The sequence below is a fragment of the Ambystoma mexicanum genome, chromosome 3q, assembly GCF_040938575.1.
Source record: "Ambystoma mexicanum isolate Mex_15411 chromosome 3q, UKY_AmexF1_1, whole genome shotgun sequence".
NCBI classification, from domain to species: domain Eukaryota; kingdom Metazoa; phylum Chordata; class Amphibia; order Caudata; family Ambystomatidae; genus Ambystoma; species Ambystoma mexicanum.
Genome location: NC_090926.1, coordinates 836925363 through 836931362, shown reverse-complemented (window position 1 = coordinate 836931362; position 6000 = coordinate 836925363). Strand labels below are relative to the sequence as shown.

At 43.1% G+C, this 6000-nt stretch overlaps 1 protein-coding gene across 2 annotated transcripts in view; it reads left to right on the top strand.

The window, feature by feature from the left end:
- The first annotated feature begins 241 nt into the window (after positions 1 to 241).
- The window catches only part of MMD (monocyte to macrophage differentiation associated), a 129058-nt gene continuing 123299 nt past the window's right edge, over positions 242 to 6000 (top strand). The window contains exons 1-2 of one of the 2 annotated variants that reach the window (XM_069654932.1): positions 350 to 487; positions 846 to 945. The gene's annotated coding sequence lies outside the window, so the exon portion shown is untranslated. Of the gene's footprint in view, positions 488 to 845; positions 946 to 6000 lie in introns of both variants that reach the window. The other variant, XM_069654931.1, reaches the window with a different exon arrangement.

Here is a 6000-nt window from a genome sequence, read left to right as displayed (position 1 = left end):
ATTAAATACATAAATCACTGCTTATATTTTTTCAAAAACAACGTTCATGTATACGGGTAGCTTCTTCTCTTCCCTCTCACACTGCTGAAACGAAGCGATAAGCTGTTACTGGTGCTTTGGCTCACAGAACACCACGGACGTTTGTTGCCACTCTTCTTCCCTTCTATGACAGTTTTCAACTTCACTTTCCCACCGGCAACCTGTCAGTTCTTGTGCTTTACGCCCGCCCTAAACGTCCGTCACTTCCGTGCCGGCTGCCAAAGCGAGAGCCAATGGGAAGGCTCTCCCGCTCAACCAATGAAAATACTGTGAGCCTTGCTGCCCTGGGGCCGCAGTTGAGGGCAAGAAACACGAGCCTGCGGAAGGGTGAGAGGGGCGCCTGCCTTGCATGAGCGAGGTACGGAAGAAAGCGAAAGAGGCGGATGACGACTGACACCATATCCGTTGGAAGCCTGCAGAAGCCCATCTGGTCGGCTCGTCCCCGGCAGTACGTTCTCTCTATTGTGAATGCGATTGATGAACGTATACCGCCGCATGCCTTTTACTTTTGTTTAATTTTTGAGCGATAACCCGAAATATTTAGTGTAGAAGGTATGGCTGTTGAAAGAAATATGTAGTGTTCACCAACGAGATAAACTAACGTGTAACATTTTTACAACGGAGGTGTCACACAGAGTGACGGCTGTATGAATGGATATACTGTTTCTTTGTACCAATGTTACGCGCGTAGCCTTTTATGATGATACACATCTGTTGAACACGGCATGTTCAGCAGATGTGTATCATCACGCGGACCGTGGGACTGATCTCTCGCCTTCCTCGTCACACTGTACCTCTCGCCGTAGATGCCGCATACCCCTTCTGTGATGTCATTGCTGAGGATTGTGACAATGCTGAGAAACTGAATGATGTCACGGTACGGAGATCCAGCATCTTCTCTATAGGGTATTTTTTTCTCTTCTCATTTTTGGGTTGGTGTGAGTAGAAGAACGATAGTATTTTTGGCTGTCAGTATATAGTTCCCGCTACCACATCTGCATTGGTGCTCTATGGGGATAGGGCAGGGGGCTCGTAGAGAGATGTGCTGGTGCATACACATCATTATATTAGACACGGGTGTATTCCGCCTAACAGTCTTCTGTCAGATTTCACCTGGTACCACTTTGTTAACTATATCTCCGGGGTTGAAAGCTACCCATCTATAATTCTGTATGTATTAACTGCATACTCGTCAGAACACCTGTGACCTTTGATAACGTTTTGTAGATGAATGGCCAGGTTTGCTATTACTGACTTTATTCAAGTTACATTTTAATATGCATAAGAATATACATACATTAGTATGTGCCTGGTTAAAGGGTGGTTCGGTATTCGTGTGGTTTGCTTGTAATAATGACTACATTTCCTAACTGTCAAAACGTTAATGCTGACAGGTGCTGGATATTTGTCAACAAAGTTTTGGTAGTTCTTATCACATGGAATCATATGTGTACAATATATGTGCGAAAGAAGTTCATTCTTACCAAAACGATGTTTCGATTGGTCATATTATATTTTTTCATGGCACTTGGGGTCGATCAGTTGTAGTTGTGCAATTCCCCAAATCTCTAGGAATTATTTTGATCGTAAATCTTCACGAGTTACAAGTTTAAGAACAAAGTCCCTGCTGTTTAGTCTGGCAGATTCTTTTTAGTTTGGACTAATAGGTGCCTGCACCGATAAGCCGAAGCTATTGCATTGGAGTAAAGATGGGGGTGGGGGGGAATGGCATATGAGCAGGGGCACAGCCTGTCAGTGTTGTTTGGTTATGTGCCCACCCGTTTCTCCACTCCCAAAACGCCTTCTCATGTGAAGTCTTTGAGCTCCCTTATTTTTCAATCCTTGCTATCGTTTTCTCTGGAATTGCCTGCCAGTGTTTTTTCAAAGCAGTCTTTTGATTCAGGCGGATGGACTAATACTACTTTGCCCCTAGCTATTGATGTACATTAAAGATACATTTTACCTCTTCAAATCAGGCAGTAATAATACTAGTTGCTTCCTCTGGCATTATGTGTACTACTGGTCCAAACCTATCTGTGCATTCTATGTGTCTCTTTACTGTTTTTTGTTTGGAGTTTTTTTAACTCCCTGTTTTTATCTTTTAGGGAATATTTGCCTATTTTTTAGAGAGTCAAAGTAGCAGATACACCCCATATCTGTAGGGCTGATGTTCGAGTTTAGACATTTGAGGGTGCCGAAGACGAAAGCGGTTGTTTGCACTGATTTTTGGTGGCCAGGTATGGCTGAGTTTATATAACAAGGAGTCATTTATGCCGATTGTGATTTATACAAAGATAGTGATAAGGTACTTAAGACTTTTTTGCCACCCACGGTGATGCCACATGCCGTGGAAAATACCAGTGGATACTAGGCTGGCACAATTGTAGAGATTCAGGATACAGCTTTACCCCTCCTCTGTGCCCCTTTGTATGCCACCCCCACACGTTGTATATCTTCTGCTGTTACCTCTGACAAGCGCTCTGTTATGCATCTGTACTATTGTATACCTCTGTAAAATGCTGTTATGTATCTGTATTGTTCTATACCTCTTTAAAGGGCTCTGTTGCAGCTCAAGTCTAGGTCTGTGCTGAATAGATACCATAATAATAATTCTAGAGATTTGTATGTGCTAGTAATAATGGATTTATTGTACAAATAGCCATAAGTAGTGAATGGTGCCACTGCAACAAATTGATTAAAACATTGGAACGTGCCTCTTAGAGGGAAGGAGGGCCGTGCCAGTTGTTGAGTGATAATGGAACACAAATGATACCCTGGGAGTTTCAACAAGTTGTAAGTGGTTATCGGATTAAGCCTGTCACCCAAAAAGCAGTTGGTGTGTAATGCTTCAACAGGGCTATCATGGATGGAATAAGAACTAGTTCAGGTAGTGATTCGAGTAGAGCTATGGTGACTAGAGCAGTTCAATACAGAATATCACCACACAGCACAATACAGAATATCACCACACAGCACAAGTATGACCCTGTGTGATGTATTGAGAGGCAGGACACCAAATACGACGTTGTGTACTGGTTTGATGTCACTTTTAAGCCCTGTTAGTATCCTCTTTCTATATGTATGAAAACTTCCATTAAAGTGAGGTTTGATCTCCTGATTTTGATATGGGTTTTCATACTAAGAAAAAGCAGGATCATGCCCCGTTCTGTTCTGAATATAAGGCAAACCGTAGCGATTCATGTGTTGGCTTCGAAGTCGAGGAGTGCAATAACCTATCCCAGACCAAACCCACCTAACTAACCTGACCCACATCCCGCCAACAATGGAACATTTCATAAAATTGAGTACTATTTCAATGGTCATGAACAAAAGTGTCATTTGTTTACGTAGTTCTGATGGAGCGTAACCTGTCAAAGGTGGAGGCAGGGCCAATTCGCTGGACACAGAGCCAGAGCCTTGCTTCAGCAACCCCAGAGCGAGTTGAGTATGTCAGTCTTTCATTTGTGCCCATTATCAAGTTTTGCATTAAGCCACCAAGGGCAGGAGGGGCAAGATATCGCGGGGCCAGGCACATTCTTTGCTGTAGTTCATGGGTGCAATCCTGATCCCTCCCATTATAGAATGCGAACAATCATATTATTTATACAACTTTCTTTAAATCGCATTTCGCTCACAATTCTTACATTGGTGAAAATGTGCGTCTGTTTGCTCATGTTTTGTATTTCTTTTAAACGTATGAACGCTCACATTAAAGTTTGGTCTAACTTTTCGGCATGTACCCTTCCTACAAATCTTTCATACATATGAAACAGTCAGTCCTGACTTTGATGTTTTTTCACACATATAGTAGCATAGATATATTATTATATTTATTTTTTATTTTAATGGCTTTATCCGTTTATACAATAGAGATAACCTTTTGCCAGTATTAAAGCAGCTTAAAACCATTCTTTCCATTACATTTCATTATGTTAAATTATATGTTTTACTTTTGAAGGCTGGCACCTTCATCATGCACGTGTCCCAAGAGACATAATAAATGGACACATCCCACTAGGGAATGAAACGAGGAGAGTAATTTACAAGGGAACCAACATTTAATTAAGTCAAATAAATGCAAGCAAAGAACTCTGCTGCTCAAGAGCGCTCTGCGAAAAATTACACGAGTGGCACGTTAAAAGGACACAGCATTACTGATGACAACATGCATACGGTTCACTTCTTGCATTGAATTTGGAGGGTGACATATAGAGCAGTTGATACTATATGCGATGTAAGATGGTGATTGGCTGTAGCTTTGTAGTCGCCCCATGCACACCTGGGTCAGTGGGCTCATCTCCGCGGTGTGAAGGTCAGGCGAGGTCCTTCGGAGATGATGTAATCTTTTGTACCTAAGCTAACTTACAAACATTGGCATGCATGAATTAACGAGAGGTATAAACTATCACATGAAAAGAAGCTATTGGTATGAAATAAGGACATTACAACCACAACCTGAGTCTTTTATGGGGGCATTGGATTAGGGGGTTGCTCCTCCAGATGCCTTATCAGGGGGGACTATCTCGGTTTTGTGGTCTCTGGGACCTCATGTACACAAACTCATTGGGGGTTAGTGTTCGTTACAATAATATATGGCCACTCTGCTTTAGGTATATGGTGGGTGAACTTAAGATGGTCCAGGGGATAGACCGATGACCAGATACGTTCAAAGGGAATAGGGGCATGGGTTGAAGGGTCTTTAACTTGGCTTGGAGTGGGTGGAGAGGGCATAAGTCGGTCAGTAAAGATGGATGGGAAGCTGGGGCTGGTGCGTACTGGGATGAGAGCATCTTGGCATTACTTGATACTTGTTAATAGCAACAATGAATGAGTGTACGTGAAAACAGGAGTTGCGCTGAGCTGGCAGAGGGTGTAGGTGGTGGGGGCTGATTGTGCATGGTGCTGTTAGAGGGAGAGTGGACATTTCACCAGAGGAGCAGAGGGTGTAGAAAAAGATGCCTGTTTTGGAAAGGCCATGTTAAGACTACAAGCCTTAACATGGCATTTATACATTTTTCTTAGAAGCAGGAGATTAGTACAGGGGGGTGGAGATGTTTCCCCCCCTTAGCTCACACAACATTTACCCGGTGAGGGAATGGTGCAGGGGGGTGGGATATACGCCTCTCCCCCCCCCAACCTTTCCCCCCTTTCATGACTTATAATGTAACAAATACTTAGTTCCATCTCTTCTATGTTCCTCTGCCACTTTTTCTGCCTCCTCCCAGGCCGGGGTACCCTTTATTGGTATCCAAGCTCGGCAGACATTTCTTAAGTTTTCTCCCCTCCGGGCATATTCTTCATGAGTACATGAGAGAAAAGTCTCTATCCGCAGCAAAGTCCACCCATACTTCCCTGATATTTTCTAAATCTTCTGGCTTTTTAGTGGTCGTGTGATACAGGTTGTCAATTATATCCCCAGTATTATATATGGCCACCATACTAAATTTCGATTAATTGCTCTCCCCAGTTTGCACTTGTGCATCTTGCATAACCCAATGACCTCTGTCAGTCCCTTTCTAGCTGTCAATGGTCACCATCATCATTTCACTATTAGGAATTGTTTTGGCACAGCACCGGTTACCTAATTGGCACACACAAAAGATCAGCAGCAGGAAGACCACGATAGGAATCCGCATCTTCATTACTGTCCCAAGCCATGATGGAACCCACTCGAATGCAGAGCCAATCTGTTGGTTGCACACCATCTTCTTTCTTCATCCGTACTCCTAGATCTTGCTCCACCTTGATGATGATGAACCCTTCTTCAGTGTCATTTGCCAGTTGTATGAGCTCCCAGCGTACAATTTCGAGCCATTTGGTGTTTGCGCAGGCCTGGATACTGGGGATCAGTGATGCAAAGAATGTCTCGGCAGAATTAAACATTTTGTATTCTGCAGGAATCTGTGCTAAAAGTTCAGAGGGTCTTTAGTGATGTAGTTGGACGATCTCTTTTTTTTTTTT